Source organism: Aquarana catesbeiana, linkage group LG03 (genome assembly GCF_042186555.1).
Source record: "Aquarana catesbeiana isolate 2022-GZ linkage group LG03, ASM4218655v1, whole genome shotgun sequence".
Taxonomy (NCBI): Eukaryota; Metazoa; Chordata; class Amphibia; order Anura; family Ranidae; genus Aquarana; species Aquarana catesbeiana.
Genome location: NC_133326.1, coordinates 595,189,553 through 595,208,344, shown reverse-complemented (window position 1 = coordinate 595,208,344; position 18,792 = coordinate 595,189,553).

Genomic DNA, 18,792 nt, shown 5'->3' with positions numbered 1-18,792 from the left:
GGAGATGGTCAGAGACTGCAGACATGATACAGGAGATGATCAGAGACTGCAGGCATGATACAGGAGATGGCCAGAGACTGCGGACATGATACAGGAGATGGTCAGAGACTGCAGACATGATACAGGAGATGGTCAGAGACTGCAGACATGATACAGGAGATGGGCAGAGACTGCAGACATGATACAGGAGATGGGCAGAGATTGCAGACACATTAGAGGAGATGATCAGAGACTGCGGACATTATAAGGAGATGATCAGAGACTGCAGACTAAGGATGAGCTCCGGCGTGTTCGCACAGCCCATGTGCAGAGCCCGCCAGGAAGTTGGCACTGCGCTGCGCTAATCACAGGCAGTGAGACATTTCCCGATCTCTGCAGCCGCACATAGGGACAATGTCTCACTGCCTGTGATTAGCGCAGCGCAGTGCCGTCTTCCTGGCAATCTCTGCACGTGGGCTGTGCGAACACGCTGGAGCTCATCCTTACTGCAGACATGATACAGGGGATTGTCAGAGACTGCAAACATGATACAGCAGATGGGTAGAGACTGCAGACATAGTACAGGAGATGGACAGAGAATGCATGTATGGCTGAACTCAGTGTAAAAGTGTATAGTAGGGCTGCGCCACTCTACTAAATCCAGCTCTTCAAGATCAAGTTTCCTCCTTTTAAAGTACAACTAAGTGCCAGAAGACAGCAACACATCCAATTTCCAAAATTCAAGTTGTCTTACAGTGATCTGGTCAGGATTAGTGAAGAACAGTAAACAGTTAATGAGTCTGTGCAGCTTCTAGCCTGAATCAGCAGTAAATCATCCAAAAAACATCAAACTGTGCAGAACACACAGAGCTCTGGCTAAATAGCTGAGCTGAAATGGTTAACAGCCAACCATGTGTGACCTGTCACTGGACACAGAATGCCGGCTGGCTGCAGCGTCTCCCAGAGATCTTATTAGTGTGCAGGTTAGGAAGCTAAAAAAAACAAAGAGTATGGAGCCAGACAATAGGGAGGGGAGGCTGATCGGTAACCTGCACACTGCCCAAAAGAGATAGATTTCTGGATGACACCGGCCGGCCAGCATTACATATGACCTTGCTCCCGACAATCTTGTTTCCATTCAGCCAGAGCTCTGTGTGCTGCAGGATTAGTTTTGCTGTGGCTGTGGTCATACCTTCCTCTATCTCCTCGGCTTCAGGTACTGTGTATCTCCCTCCCGACGGCCCCATTCATCCCCGATCCAGCACCTGGGCACATTTAAATGTGGCGGGCTGTAGAGGGGGGGTTACACTGTCTGCTGCATGATGGTTACTTGCTCCTCCGGCCCTCGCTGCTTGTTACACATTTCCTCAGCCATCCCCGCCTCCTGTTCACAGCACAGCCGCTGCCGCTTCTCTCTCAGCTGTACTTCTTTTAAAAAAAAAGTCCCAGAGCTCCTAGCTGACAGCGGCCCCAGAGCAGGCAGCCTACAGGGAAATTTCCCGCTATGCCGGTAGGCCAGTCCGGCCCGAAGGTAAGTCTTTTATAATGTGCTAGTATGCGATGCATACTGGCACATTATGCCTTTACTTTGCTGGGAGAAAGTGAATTGAAAGTATATCCCTCTGTTTTCCAGAGCATGTGGTGCAGGCTTAAGCTGGCTACACCACTTACAATTTTTATACAATTGTCTTCTACAACTTTCCTTTAGATGTACCAAAGCCATCTAATATGAGGTCAAACCTAAACACTTTCAAATTGTATGCAATCAGGCAGGCCCTTGCACTACATAGTTGAAGGTACAGTATCTCACAAAAGTGAGTACACCCCTCACATTTGTAAATATTTTACTATATGTTTTAACCTGTTCCCATCCGCGTTATAGCTGAATGACGGCTACAGCGCGGACCTACCCCTTACCATGTGATCAGCTGTCAGCCAATGACAGCTGATCACGTGATGTAAACAGAAGATCGGTAATCTTTTTTTTTTGCGATCACCAGCTTTTGTGTAAGGGGCATCAATCCTGAAGAGGCACAGGCTCATCTGTGCCCACCAGTGTCATCTGCCAGTGCCCACACAGTGCATATCAGTGCCCACCAGTGTATATCAGTGCCACCAATCAGTGCCAACTATCAATGCCCATGGGTGCCACCTATCAATGCCCACCAGTGGTGCCAATCAATGTCTCATCAGTGCCACCTAGCAGTGCTGCCAATCAGTGTCACCTACCAGTGCCTATCACTGTCCATCACTGCCAGCTATCAGTGCCCACCAGTGCCACCTTATCAGTGCAGCCTATCAGTGACCATCAGTTCAGCCTCATCAGTGTACATCAATGAAGGAGAAAAATGACCTGTTTGCAAAATTGTATAACAAAATATAAAACTGCTTTGTATTTTTTTTCAACATTTTCGGTCTTTTTTCATTTTATTAACAAAAAATTAAAACCCAGAGGTGAACAAATACCATCAAAAGAAAACTCTGTGGGAAAAAAAACATTATAAAAATTTAATTTGGGTACAGTGTAGCATGACCGCGCAATTGTCATTCAAAGTGAGACAGCACTAAAAACTGAAAATTGGTCTGGACAGGAAGGGGGTTTAAGTGCCCAGTAAGCAAGGGGTTAATGTGACAACATTGAAGAAATGACACTTTGCTACAACGTAAAGTAGTGAGTGTACAGCTTGTATAACAGTGTAAATTTGCTGTCCTTTCAAAATAACTCAACACACAGCCATTAATGTCTAAACTGCTGGCAACAAAAGTGAGTACACCCCTGTGAAGTGAACATGTCCAAATTGGGCCCAAAGTGTCAATATTTTGTGTGGCATCATTATTTTCCAGCACTGCCTTAACCCCCTTGGGCATGGAGTTCACCACTGGAGTCCTCTTCCACTCTTCCATGATGACATCACAGAACTGGTGGATGTTAGAGACATTGCGCTCCTCCACCTACCATTTGAAGATGCCCCACAGATGCTCAATAGGGTTTAGGACTGGAGACATGCTTGGCCAGTCCATCACTTTTACCCTCAGCTTCTTTAGCAAGGTAATGGTCATCTTGGAGGTGTGTTTGGGGTCGTTATCATGTTGGAATACTGCCCTGCGGTCAAGTCTCCAAAGGGAGGGGATCATGCTCTGCTTCAGTATGTCACAGTACATGTTGGCATTCATGGTTCCCTCAATGAACTGTAGCTCCCCAGTGCCGGCAGCACACATGCAGCCCCGGACCATGACACTTCCACCACCATGCTTGACTGTAGGCAAGACACACTTGCCTCACCTGGTTGCTGCCACACACGCATGACACCATCTGAACCAAATAAGTTTATCTTGGTCTCATCAGACCACAGGATATGGTTCCAGTAATCCATGTCCTTAGTCTGTTTGTCTTCAGCAAACTGTTTGTGGGCTTTCTTGTTCATCATCTTTAGAAGAGTCTTCCTACTGGGACCACAGCCATGCAGACCAATTTGATGTCGTGTGCAGCGTATAGTCTGAGCACTGACAGGCTGACCCCCCCACCCCTTCAATCTCTGCAGCAATGCTGGCAGCACTCATACGTCTATTTCCCAAAGACAACCTCTGGATATGACACTGAGCGCGTGCTGTCACGTTTCCACGTATCTTATGGATGAGCCTGGTAATGCAGAGGAAGGCCTCCCTTACGTATCTGACTCACGGCCCCTGATAGAGCAGACAAGGGACCTGAGAGTACAGAATGGTATGAGTGGCTGGCAGGTAGGTAGTCAAGAGAGTTGGTCCGAACTTCCTGATGCCACAGGGATGAGGACTGGTGGGGTGAGATGTTAGCACACCAGGCAGTAGAGGAGATTGGTCAGCACAGCAGGCAGTAGAGGAGCTGGGTCAGTACAGCAGGCAATAGAGGAGCTGGGTTGGCACAGCAGGCAGTGCACAGCAGATCAGTCTTGAGGGATTTGGAGCACAGATAGGCACAGGCACACACAGGTTAGAGAAACCGGACAGGTGCAGAGGCAGGTCGGAGTACAAACTTGGTTGGCAACAGGTGGACAGCGTGGTAACAAGAGGAGCAGGCAGGATCAAAGTCAGGGACAAGCCAGGGTCATGTACAGGCAACAGGCAGGAATAGTCAAAGGCAAGCTGGATCAGAACACAGGAACAGGATCTCAAAGCAGGTTACAGGTAGCAGGGGTCACAGGATGCTGCAGATCAGACAGCACTGGCTCTGTTTACAAGCCCAGTTTAACTAGGACATCTGGCACCAAAACTTGCAGACGTGCACCAGCAGCAAGATTCCTTCTGTAAGGCATTTCCTGACACGTGCACTCAACTTCTTTGGTCGACCATGGCAAGGCCTGTTCTGAGTGGAACCTGTCCTGTTAAACCGCTGTATGGTTTTGGCCAATGTGCTGCAGCTCAGTTTCAGGGTCTTGGCAATCTTCTTATAGCCTAGGTCATCTTTATGTAGAGCAACAATTCTTTTTTTCAGATCCTCAGGGAGTTCTTTGCCGTGAGGTGCCATGTTGAACTTCCAGTGACCAGTATGAGAGAGTGAGAGCGAAAACACCAAATTTAACACATCTTCTCCCCATTCACACCTGAGACCTTGTAACACGAACGAGTCATATGACACCGGGGGGGGGGAAATGGCTAATTGGGCCCAATTTGGATATTTTTTGTACTCACTTTTCTTGCCAGAGGTTTAGACATTAATGGCTGTGTGTTGAGTTATTTTGAGGGGACAGCAAATTTACACTGTTATACTGTCAGGCTAGGAGCAGATAACAGGTAACTGTTCAGGTGTTCTGATTATGCAAAGAGTTCAAGGAACAAGAGCACATACCATGAGCAGGTCTAAGCAGAGCAGGTCAGCTGGGACTTGTAGTTCACCACTGCAGATAAAGGTCGGTGTTGGCTGGACCTTGTAGTTCACTGCTGCAGGTGAAGGTAGATGTTGGCTGGTGCTTGTAGTTCAACGCTGCAAATGAAGGTAGGTGTTGGCTGGACCTTGAAGTTCACCGCTGCAGACGAAGGTAGATGTTGGCTGGTGCTTGTAGTTCCCCGGGTACTACAGTAGAATCAGGCAAAGCGTAGTCTAGGCAAGCTGGGTCATACACAGGTTGATCAAAGTCCAAACGGTACAGAATCAGAAGCGAGCAAGCAGGGTCAAAACTAGCCAGATCATACACAAAATATACAGAGCAGATATCAGCTCAGTCAAGCAGTAGCACATGTAGCGCTGACAACTTTTGTTTTTAGCCATATGTGTGTTATACAGAACATAAGTTGTTATAGTGCCATCTTGTGGACAATTGAAAAGGTACAATACTGTTATGTTTCATGATTAAGAGAAGTGACATAGAAGTAATTGATTGTTTACTTCTGAACTTTAACTATGACCTACCCACAATGCTCCTGGACAAAAGGAGAACTGAACTGCATTGTGGGAGGATATAAAAGGGCTGGGAGAGGCCATCTTAAGTCTCTTGTTCCTGGGACGCGTGGGCTGCCTGCAGAACTCTGTGGGTGTGTGTGTCCCACAGGGTTGTGGCCTACCTTGCGGAAGAGGAGCAGCAGGGATCCTGTCATCGTATCACAGTGTGCTGGAGCAGCAGAAGTGATCGTTCTGGAGACCCGTGGAGGAGATAACCGAGGACTCCTGGTCGTTAGTGAACGGAGCAGTGTGACGATGTGGCGGTGGTTCCATACGGACTGGGAACTGTTGAAACAGAGGCATCCATCCACCCGGATCCCATGTGGTGAGAGGGTTAACACCCAGAAGTTTGTTTAAATACTATATACACATTTAGAACTGTTACAGAGTGTTGCTGGGACTGATAGTCCCACGGAACAAGCTAAGTTGGAGAACCTTACATCTGAATAGACTTCAGTATTCAAGAACGGATGCTAGATGTTTTTCTTCTTCATATAAAAACACTTAGTCAATCTGAGAATTATTTCTCCTGCAGGTGGAGTTACCAGCACCCAGGTAGAGGTAAATATAAATATAAGTGTAAATGGTGGGTTAAAGTTGATACTCATATCATTACAACACTGCACTACAGCTGTGCCAAGGAGACTGAACTATTTAAGAGACATTCGGTACTTATGTATTATTGGAGTGGAGGAAGGGAGTTCCAGAAAATTTCAGGGGTGCAAGTGTTGAACTTGCTGACAAGACCAAATTTTATCTGACCCACCCAAGGGAAGAAGGGGAGAATCTTGCCACCTTCCCCCAGATGAGTTCAGCAGAAATTAAGGTTCCATCATGGTCAGCACCGGCTGCAATTGAGCCAGAACTCATCACAGCCCTGGGAAATTTGGTGTCCCAATGTCAAAAAGGGAACCCAACATATTCAGGGACTGGGTACTGAAAACTGGGCATTTTCTCGGGCCAACGGCCTGTACCCAAAGGAGAAGACACCTTTGAAGAGTGGTTGGAACAGGCCACGCAAATGTTGGATGAGTGGGACATCCCTGAAACGCAAAAGAAACAGCGGATTACTGAGCTCAGTAAACAGAATTGTGTAGCCCAAGACTACTTAGATATCCTGCAAGATGTGTTCGGACGTACTGAAAAGGTCTCTGACCTAATTTATCAATTAGAACACACCTACCAAGAAACAGGAGAGAAGTTGTCAGAATATATGAGACGGCTGAACAAGGTTATTCACCAGATACTGCTAAAAAAAGGGATTAGATCCTAGTAAGATGGATGAAATTCGAGCCAAGCATTTGGCCCCCATCACCCTCCAGTATTTTCCGACACAAAGTTTGAGAGCAGGCTATAAAATTTTCCGACAACAAAATCCGATCGCGTCAATTCCGACCGTGTGTGGCCTGTTCTGACGCACAAAGTGCCACGCATGCTCAGAAGAAATTCTGAGACGGAACAGCTCGGTCTGGTAAACGTAGCGTTCGCAATGGATACAACACTTTCGTCACGGTGCAATGTTAAAAATGGTTTAATACAGTGCACTCTCTTCTTCTTTATAATGTGAGAAGAATGAAGTCGTTTTACTGCTCATATTCACACAGACTTCTCACAAACTTCTTTCTTTATTTTTTATCGGGATTCCCTTAATTCCCTTAATATATTTTGATTTGTCACATCTGACAAAAATATTTTTATTTATTTTTTTTTTTTAAAGCAGATTTTTTATTTTATTTTCGGTTTGTATTTTTTCCAAGGTTGAACTTTGTTTTATTTTATTTTTAGTTTTACTCCAGAATATTTTTGTGTGTGTTTTGTGTGTCAAGTTACCACAACACCATTATTATCTTGTATTATTTAATCTCAAGGAGATTGTTTGGTGTTGATGTCCCTTGTTAATTTCACATTATATTTTTGAAATGTACCTGAATCCTCACAAACAAACTGTCCTTTTTGAAGGAAAACACACATAGGCGAGTATAATTGAACCAAAAAATCCTTTATTAAGGGCTCAGAACCAAACAAAGGGAGGCAACGCTGGATAAACAGCAGAAATTAGCGAAGCCTTGGAACCCCAGGGCAGACATCAATTCTTGAACATCAAAATTGGTGGCCTGAGGAGTCCATATGTAAGGGAGTGCAGTCTGGTCCAGAAGTCCCAGAGATCCGGAAAGCAGCAGATGACATCTGTGTCCACAGGCTGTGGTACCACAAGAGGCTGCATCTTTTGCCAGACCAGACTGGATCCAGGGTCCTCATTTTCTGGTCTTCCTTCCACGCTTCCTTCCTGGCTGTGGCTCTGCTGTTGGAGATGTGGCAGGAGGAGGAGTAGAACCTGGAGGAGGAGGAGGATTAGTAGGACCTGCAGGAGGAGGAGGAGGAGTAGTAGGACCTGGAGGAGGAGGAGGAGGAGGACCATGTGTGAGGTCACAAATGTGGGTCTCAGATGTTATTTGGGCCCTCAACCCCTTATTGAGAGCTTCCAACATTAATGACTCACACATGAATTGTTGGCCCTCCTCCATCCGCTGCATTTTACAGGCAATTATGGCAGCAAAGTCCTCCTCCACAGTGTGTGGTGCTCCCAGGGCCTCTGTAGCATACTCCAAACTAACATCTAGTTAACATCATTGATTGGACAACCTGAAATATTTAGAGGAATGCTATACCTGGCTCAATCTGGGCTCCTCCACGTGTTGCTGCCTGGAAGGCCCAGGTTGGGCATCAGAAGCCTCAGCTGGGGGAGAATGAAGCGTGGAAGGAAGACTGGAGAGTGCTGGGTTCAGTCTGGCCTGCCAGAAAATGCATCCTGTCATAGTACCACATCCTGGGGACATAAATGTCATCTGCTGCTCCGGATCTCTGCGAATCCTGGACTTTCTGGCGCTCCCTTACATATGTGCTCCTCAGGCCACCAATTAGGATCTTCAAATATGTGATGTCTGCTTCACAATTTCCAACAATTGATCCAGCGCTGCCTTCCTCTTTGTTTGGTTTTTATAATGTGGGTGGTTGATCTCCCACAGACAAGGCAGCTCCCTGAATATGTCAATGAATATTGCCATGAAGTCGGTATCGTTCAAGATATCCATTTTCACTGCAAGACACAACACAAGACAAACCCTAATGTCAGCCAAAACTCACCTAATCTTGTTACAATATAGGCCTCAATCTAGAAGCAGTATAGGCCCAAGTTTGTCTCTTACCTTCGTTCTTACGATCAGCGTCTCCAATGCTCCTTCCTCCGCTCACAGATCGTACGTAATACGCACGCGTGTTACGCTTTATACACACTGCGCATGCGTGTAACTCCGCCCACTCCTGACGTTCTTTCTAGTCTATTCCCTGCCCTTTTTCGTTTGGCGCAGTGGGGGAAGAGCACATGGCGGAGACACAGCAGGTGCGTGCTAATTACAGGAACGAGGAGGAGGAGGAAAGCCCGGATCCGGACACGTCCCGATCCAGAAGGAGATTTAAGGCCTCGAATATGTCCATTGGGGAGATGTTGGAGATGGTGGACATCCTGAAGAAGGCCGACTATGACGGGAAGTATGGACCTTACCCCAACCCCAATGTCAGAAAGGCCAGGATCATGGCGAAAGTGGTCAGGAGTCTGCACCGGAATTTCGGGGTACGGCGATCGAAAGATCAGCTCAGGAAGCAGTGGTCGGACCTGAAATTACGAGAACATGAGCAGTACAGAAAGATCCGGAGAGTGCTGCAAAAAAGTAAGTAGTTGTGCTGTGTTCATATTCTTTATGTTTATTACGTTCGTGCTGCTCCATGTGCTTTTCTTAAAAGTGTACATTTTAAAATGGCAGCTTTCAAGTTCATGGGCACATTATTCGTTCGTATCAAACATTTTTCTTTCGGCCTGTAAAACACCATTGTTTTGGCCATATGCATTTGGCCACATTTTTTACGCCCTACTTGTATGAAACTAATTTGGTTGTGTAGATGGCTTTGTTACTAGAATGAAATGCAAACTAGATTCTGTGTAAGGAGAGGACACTCAGCAGCTGTTTTCACATCTGGACACTGGAACACTAGTGTGGGACCCCAGAACACCATTTTTATTAGGGGGGCCACACAGGTGCTCCAGTGTATACTATAGGGGTGACTCCATCTGTGAAGCTTGTACCAAACAGGTAAAATATTGCAGCTTGACAAAGGAAACAGAAAATGCTACATCTTGGAACTCTGCCAAAATAGACAATTGTACCCCACTTCCAAGCAATGTTTCCTATTTATAGTTCTGCCATCAAATATCTGTGTGCTAAGTATACCATTTTTGTTTTACATAGGGGAGAAAAGACTCGGAGGACACCCCTCATCCGAGGAGACCAAAGACCCCCCACCTCTGGAAGAAGGGGAAATCCCCCCAACCCAAGAAGTGCAGGAGGAGGAAGAAGATGTGGTGGAAATTGTCACCACAACAGGTGAGTGTCTGCGACCACAGGCTCAGGTAAGAGATGGATGCCGGCATATTTTTGATACCTGTTTTTGTTTGGTTTATCTCTTTTTAGGTGATGGTGATGTTGTGGATCCAGATCCTTTCACATCAGAAAGTGCCCAGATCCTGTTTGGGGAGATCATGGGGTGTAATTTACAACTGGAAAACCTCAAGAAAAACATCAATGATGTTATTCAAAAAAAATAAAAACATCATTGATGTTTTGGGGCGACTTTAAAACCCCTCCAAATCCCTTTGTTTTTTGTGTGCTAGAATGTTAAAAATGTTTTAGCGATTTTTAGAAAAGCCAAATTTGGAGGATGCACACAGTGTGCCAACATGTGCTATCTGCCATCACGGGAGATCAATGGACGCGTTTTGGGGGGTGCAACCCCTTCCTCAATAATAAAGTAGCTGAGAGGAAGGGGTTTCTCCCCCAAAACACGTCCCTTGATCCCCAGTGATGGCAGCTAGCACATGTTGACATTGGGAAATTTGTGTGCGTCTTCCAAATTTGGCTTTTCCTGGGGTGACTTCACCCCATCTGAACGCAATATCAAACACAGTTCCTAAATACTCATGTCTGATATTGCCTTCAAGTTCTACCAAATGTGAACTTTGTAAGTTCAAGATTTGTATCTTTCTTGTTGGTTTTACACATGCCTGTTTTATCTTAAATGGACATTTCTATTTTTTAGAATGCCCCCCCAAAAATTGTTATACAACGAACATGTTTATTTGTTTTAAAAACCTTTTGTAAATGCACATGTGATTGTGCAGGTATTAAAAAGATTGTTAATCAAGAATGTGTGGATAATTGTCTCAACGATACAACACTTTTGTGGTGATGTAATTGCTGCTTTATGTGAAAATGGGGGTTATTTCCTAAGGGCAAATCCTCTTTGCACTACAAGTGCAGTTTCAGTGCAGTTTCAAGTGCACTTGTAGTGCAAAGTGTCTTTGCCTTTAGTAAATAACACACAACAGTGCTTTGTATAAGGTTACACAATCACGCCATTTTCAGGACTCCCCACATTTCTGTCAGGGTCAGATAAAACAAACACAAGCAGTAAATGTCAACAAAGATTTGCTTTTTTTTGTTTTTATTTGATAAAGGCTTCACAAATTTGCTGGCATATTGATGGCCCCCCTACCCGCAAAAAACTCAAAGTATCTTAACTGGACATCACGGGCACTCAGGGAGGGCAAGCCAGGATGGCCACTTTCAAGCGCCGTCAGGGTTGTTTCATTTAGAATTCCGGCCTCAGGCCCAACTGAGCCAGCATAGTTGGCAGAATGTTGGAGTAAAAAGTTATGTAGAACACAGCACGCCAGGATTATATGATTAAGTTTATACTCCGCCATATGGATGGGTGTCAGAAATAGGCGGAACCGGCTGGCCAGTATTCCAAATGTGTTCTCCACCACTCTTCTGGCTCTGGCCAGCCGGTAATTAAATACCCTCTGTTCCGGGGTGAAGGTCGTCATCGGGAATGGCCGCATAAGTTGTTCCCCCAGCGCAAATGCTTCATCCGCAACTAAGACGAATGGGAGTCCTTCCACATTGTCTTCTGGAGGTGGCAAGTCCAAGCTGCCATTCTGGAGACAACTGTAAAACTCCGTCTGGGCGATGACTCCACCATCGGACATCCGGCCATTCTTCCCCACATCCACATACAGGAAGTCGTAATTAGCCGACACCACCGGTCCAAAAGTGTTATCTACTAAGGCATTTAAGAGAAGCAGGGGGAAAGTCTCAGTCAGTGTTCGGAACACGATAATTACATAAAGATCTTGTGAGCCACAAATGGATTGATGCCTATAAAGTGAATCCAAATGCTTCAATCAGCTGCACACACTATCCACGTTTCATATCGTGTATGTGACAAAATCAAAATAAGTAATTGTGTATGCGCTAGGTAAAAATAAATACCGTGATAAAAATATGGATAACACCAAAAATTAATATCGTAGCGTAAAATATATAAATCACGTTAAAAATATACAATAATAATCAGTGCCATTCATTTGTGAAAACCAATAAATGAATATATATATAAATAATCTATAAATCACGTTAAAAATATTCAATAATAATAAGTGCTATTCATTTATAAAAACCAGTGAATAAATATATATAAATACAACATGCAACATGCAAAACGTGAAAAAATCCAAGTGATGATGAAAAAAAATTAATATTATTGAAGTGTCCAAAAATTCAATAAAAATAATCAATAAAATATGGTATATAAAGTGCAGGCATTAGTGTCCAAAAAAAAATATATAGGCATTCCTCATGTTCTTCCTATATGGTGTGCGAAATACGGCATGCTTTGGTGCCCTCCAGTGACCCCCAATAGCTCATGTTGCATGTTGTATTTATATAAATTTATTCACTGGTTTTTATAAATGAATAGCACTTATTATTATTGAATATTTTTAACGTGATTTATAGATTATTTATATATATATTCATTTATTGGTTTTCACAAATGAATGGCACTGATTATTATTGTATATTTTTAACGTGATTTATATATTTTACGCTACGATATTAATTTTTAGTGTTTGGAACACGACAGCCTTGCCTGTGAAGATACCAGCAAGAATGCTGCTTGGGCAAGCGAATCAAGTGACCCCGGTTTCGCCAAGAGATGTAAAAAGGGGACCAGAGGAGGAGATTCCCATAGAGAATTTTTACCCAAAAAACACCTCCCTTACACCTGCGTGGATGGAGAGGGCCAAAGCCCAGCTCATGAGATGGAAAGAAGTTTTCTCAAAGAGTGAGTTTGATGTGGGGTATGCCAAGAGTGCAGAGCACCATATCCGGCTGGAAGAAGACAAACCTTTCCAGGAAAGGGTTAGGAGGATCCCATTGGGAGATCTTGAAGACCTCCGAGAACGCGGATCAACAAGAAGATCCACTCTGCAGCTTGGTATTGGAAGCTCTGGAGGGTAAATACCCTGATTTACTTTTGAGAAGCGCCCGAAAAGAAGCTCTGTTGTTACATAAAGAGTGGGATCGGTTGCAGTTGTTGCAAGGGGTGGTCTACCGAAGGGGCCCCTCTGAAGATCCGGAGGAGAAGTGGCAACTGTTTCTGCCAGAGAAGCACAGAGAGACAGTGTTAATCGCTCTACATGATTGTCATGGACATTTGGGTCAGAAAGAACTCTTCAATTGATAAGAGATAGATTCTACTGGCCTTAGATGAGGAAAGAAGGAAGTGCTGGACCAATTAAGACTTGGCATCGGAATCACCTTTTGCCCCTTACTGATGCAGTCAGGATAATCCCAGAGGAGGAGTTATCATCTACATCAGAGGTTGCACAACGACCTGTAACTAGGTCCCAGTCTGGGGCTTTGACAACTGAAGACAGTGAGGAGAGAGAGATGGACATTTGCTGGTTGTGGTCATCTAATATACCCGAAGCTGAAGCAAGTATTTCATCACCAACAACCAAAGAGGGTAGTGAGGCCCTTAGGCCAGAAGCTTTAGAGTTTGTACCATTGTCCGAAAGAGCTGAGAAGTGTTTATCTCCCACTGAAGTAGAAGAGAATAGTGTCCATCCAGAAATAGAGGACACACCAAAAGAACAAAGGGGAAAGAGGAACATTCGCCCACCCAAGAGACTAACATACGATACATTGGGCGAGTGTTTTGAGACAACAAAGGTTACCAGCAAAAGGAATGTTGATGAGCCTAGTTCCTCCTCAGTCAATCTGGACAATGAGAGCCCTGTTTCACCCCTTGGCACATCTGTATCTGAAACTAAAGTGACAGTTGTGGGTACACAGAATAGCTTTCCAACACCTGAGAATTGGTGGGAAGCTCCTCTGTCGGTCCTGTGCACTCGATTAGAGGCTAAGATGTGTAACAGGAACAAGGTATTACATATCTTTGGGGACCAAAGATTTAAAGCAGGGGGAGTATGTAGCACTGACAACTTTTGTTTTTAGCCATATGTGTGTTCTACAGGACATAAGTTGTTATAGTGCCATCTTGTGGACAATTGAAAAGGTACAATACTGTTATGTTTCATGATTAAGAGAAGTGACATGGAAGTAATTGATTGTTTACTTCTGAACTTTAACTATGACCTACCCACAATGCTCCTGGACAAAAGGAGAACTGAACTGCATTGTGGGAGGATATAAAAGGGCTGGGAGCGGCCATCTTAAGTCTCTTGTTCCTGGGACGCGTGGGCTGTCTGCAGAACTCTGTGGGTGTGTGTGCCACAGGGTTGCGGCCTACCTTGCGGAGGAGCAGCAGCAGGGATCCTGTCATCGTATCACAGTGTGCTGGAGCAGCAGAAGTGATCGTTCCGGAGACCCGTGGAGGAGGTAACCGAGGACTCCTGGTCGTTAGTGAACGGAGCAGTGTGACGGTGTGGCGGTGGTTCCATACAGACTGAGAACTGTTGAAACAGAGGCATCCATCCACCCGGATCCCATGTGGTGAGAGGGTTAACACCCAGAAGTTTGTTTAAATACTATATACACATTTAGAACTGTTACAGAGTGTTGCTGGGACTGATAGTCCCACAGAACAAGTTAAGTTGGAGAACCATACATCTGAATAGACTTCAGTATTCAAGAACGGATGCTAGATGTTTGTCTTCTTCATATAAGAACACTTAGTCAATCTGCTGGATTACAATTGCCTTAGTGTATTACATTACACTGCGCAACACACAGGAGGAACCCTTTGTGGATTACAATTACAAAAGCTAGCGAAGACTGAAGACATCAGGACTATCTCTTTTATTGCAGGGCCTTGCATTTAGTTACCAAGGATAGTGACTTTACAGTTTAGAGCAGGGGGGGCTCCCTGGTATAGATATATACAATTAGGTATATTTGTGTATGTTACCAATTGTCATAACTATTTACTATACTATTGCACTACGTTGGTGTGATAGTGTAGTCATTGTAATAACCCTTTACATAAATATATTATTTACACAAAGAAAGAAGTTATTTTTGGTTATTACTGAAGTTTGTGTGCAGTGTTGTTATTTCTCCTGCAGGTGGAGTTACCAGCACCCAGGTAGAGGTAAATATAAATATAAGTGTATATGGTGGGTTAAAGTTGATACTCATATCATTACAACACTGCACTACAGCTGTACCAAGGGGACTGAACTATTTAAGAGGGGTGAAGAGCAAAGAGGACAGGCCCGCTTTAAACCAGCAGCTCCACCGAGAGTTATTGCTACACACACAAAGGTAACAACTCTATCACAAGTACTGATTGTGTTCTGATACAGTTGATTTAAAGGTTAGCTGGCCAATCACTGTTGTTTCCCAGGCAAAGGATGTGTCAGGTGAGTTCTGCTGGGTCTTAAAGGGATCCTAGTACTGACATATACAAGCTGTACACTCACTACTTTACATTGTAGCAACGTGTTATTTCTTCAGTGTTGTCACATGAAAAGATATAATAAAATATTTACAAAAAATGTGAGGGGTGCACTCACTTTTGTGAGATACTGTAAATCTATAGGGAATTGAACAACAAAAAATGTATAATGTGTATGCAGCTTAATCCTAAAACCAATCCAGAGGGCTAGTAAATGTAAAGAGGAAAGGACTGCTGCTACTCTCGACCAGCCCTGGTGAACAAACAATAAGGAGAGGCCCCAGGCTACATGTCTCCACCACATCTCACACTCTGATGCATTTCGCCCCACCCACCGGGGCTTAGTCATAGGGTCCCTATGACTAAGCCCCAGTGGGCATGGCAAAATGCATCAGGGTGTATGGTGTGGTAGGGACATGTAGGCAGTACTTTCCTATTTACATTTAATTATCCTCATACTTTTTATTTCATTTGGCCCAATTCCTCTTTCCACAAGGCTGAGATTAATATTGATTGATTAATATAGATTGCAAAGAAAAAAACATACTTTTTGCAAGACAATATTGCCAAAATTCTTGTTTGCCCTAAAAATTAATTGAGAAAGTTATTGATGAATCAATAGGCTCATAGCTAAAAAAGTAAAACTTGGCTCTGGTTCATAACGTGTATGCAGACACAGTAACTGCAGTGTTGATTCCTTTGCCTTTCCCATACTAGCTGTTACTTTCAATGGTTATGTTTTCCTACACACTGTTCAATAATAATTCAGAAGTTAAAGAAGTTCAGGTGTTTTAAGGAGCCTGGTTTGGACTGTGACCTGTTTATTTATTATCTGTGCTGTAGTCTCTCAAGATGTTGATATGGCCCTCCATACAGGTTGAACATTCGTTTTCAGTGCTGGCAACCAAGTGCAGTTGCTCTTGATGTGGTACTTTTGTCATCAAAAACTATAACATGTGGTCACTTCCCTAATGAAACACCTATCATTAACCCTTATAATGAGCTTAACAATTAACCCTTTCTTGATCTGAACCCCAGCACCCTAATTTTTTTTTTGGGGGGGGGGATAGCAAGGAATGATAAAAATCCCCATCGGTTTTCAATCTCAACCTTTTTAAATATATCCAAAATGAAGAAAAAAAATAGTGGCTGAACATATACTGAAAGTATAGCTATGGTATATAATGAATGTATTTTATCTTTGATGAATGTTGGTATGGAAATTGTATAACCTTACCCTAGTAACCTTAATATAGCAAATACCTAGCTATAGGTGCAAAAGTGCTCTCCATGTAACTCTGTGTTGTCCTGCCCTGACCTTTGTAAAAACCACCTTGTGCAAATGTATTGTTAACATCACCTGCAGAGAACACAATGTATAATATAATCATACATTACCCCTAAAATGGCATATATTTTTCCTGACCTGCTAAAATATCTACTTCCTTCCAATTAATGTCTGCATAACCTGTGGCTGGAAATGCTCTGCTCCATCCACAGCCCACTCACCCTCTGAAGCTGTCATTCATCCCTTCCTGCGAATAACATTATCTCCCACTTAGCAGTACTAGCTAACTCCATTTATGAAGTACACCGATGAATGACAGCCTAAAATAAATATTTCTTTAACTTGTTCCTGCAAAAATGACTCTGGGTACACTTCTTGATGGCAATCACATTCTGAAATGACAATACCCTTCTTTCTAGATTGCATATTCCTGAGACTGTCTGTCTGTCTGTCGATATATCTATATAACAGAATACTTATATCTTTAAGCCTACTTGGAACCTCTGCTTAATAATGGACAGCTGACAAGAAGCCTTAGAAAAAATCAAGTTCAGGTTTTGCAGCAGTTATTATGTATGAGCCTAAAGTTATTTCTGTTGCCAAAGACTGGTAAGGGTGGGAGGTAGAGAACCTGGGTATGAAATGTTGACCTACGATCAGCTCAGGACAGGAAGCGTGCTCACTAAGAATTTTTGTAGTGTTTGTCTTCTGAGAAGGATCTTTCCTGGAGAAATAAGGGCTCTGTGATGTGAGATGAGAGAGGATCCTTTCAAAAGGTGACAGACCCAAAGTGGGGACATAGGATGAGGTGAATCTTGTCTCTTGAGCGTACATAAATTCCATGAGGACCCTCACTCAACATGCAAGCAACCTCTTTTCTCTCTGTATGAGCACATTTATATACCATGCATCCAGTTATGTGGACCAAAGAAAATGAATACCCAAAAATCAAACTCACACACTGTGCTTTTTTGTCATCACTTTTTTTTCTTTACACTGGCTTTTCAAAATGAAAAAGTGCAATCATTAAAGCTGGGTTCACACTGCAGCACGCAGCAGCTCACAGGAGGGGTTCGGTGCGTCCCTTTTCACCGCTTCAGGTCCAATTTCAGCCCAGATTTTTGGCTGAATTCAGACCTGAAATGAACCAGAAGACGCACAGGACTCCTGTGCAATTCACACCAGACCCGCTCCGGAAATGTGTGAACTGGCTCCTTAGAGAGCCGGTCACAATCTTCTGACATGCAAATTGAATGGGGGGAAACCCCCATCCAACTCGCATAAGTGTGAACCCAACCTAAAGGTTGTATCAAAGGCTCGATACAGTACAAAATGTTTGGCAGTTAAATTGTGTATTTTTTTTATACAGCTCTATACATTAAAATGTAAAGGTAGACACATGAAAAGGGAAGAGGAATTTGGTTCCAGAAGAGGGACAACTGAGAAGCTAAGAGGAACAAAGTGATTTGATTCCAAAAGAGGGACAATTAGGAGCTGTGTAGGACAGTGGAGTTGCAAGTATTACAATGAAGTGCTCTTGTCTATTTTTCGATCTTTCTCCATTAGACATCTCTAATAGAGAAAACTCTAGACCACCATTGCTCCCTCAGATTACAAAAAGTGCTTTATTCTGACTCTCAAATTATCATTAGCAATCAAGACACAGGAAAAAGGGTTCAAACTCATAACCAGGAGGTGCCATCGATTCTCCACCAGTTTGACCATACAGTTCCAGATACTTGCTGCCACTGCCATGCTGCTAAAGCCACTATGCGCTACATATGGTGGGAATGCCCCCCACCTTCCAGGCATTTACGTTGCAAATTATCAATCCTTATTGTAAGCTTATGGTGACTCACATCCCAATTTCTCTTACATTAGCACTCCTCTCCAAGATTCCTGAACCTAAAGCAAACACTAAAGTGTTTTTTTTTTTTTTTAATAAAAATAACAAACATGTTATACTTACCTGCTCTGTGCAGTGGTTTTGCACAAAGCTGCCCAGATCCTCCTCTTCTCGGGTCCCTCTTTGGTGTTCTTGGCACCTCCCTCTTGTTGAGTGCCCCCACAGCAAGAAGCTTGCTATGGGGCACCAGAGCCAAGCCACAGCTCCCTGTGTCCATTCAGACATGGTGCAGTGGCCTGGCCCTACCCCCTGTCTCCTCATTGGCTCACTGACGTTTATTGACAGCAGCAGGAGCCAATGGCACTTCGCTGCCATCTCAGCCAATGAGTAGGGAGAGTCCCGGACAGCCGAGTCTCTCGTACAACATCGCTGGATCGAGATGGGGCT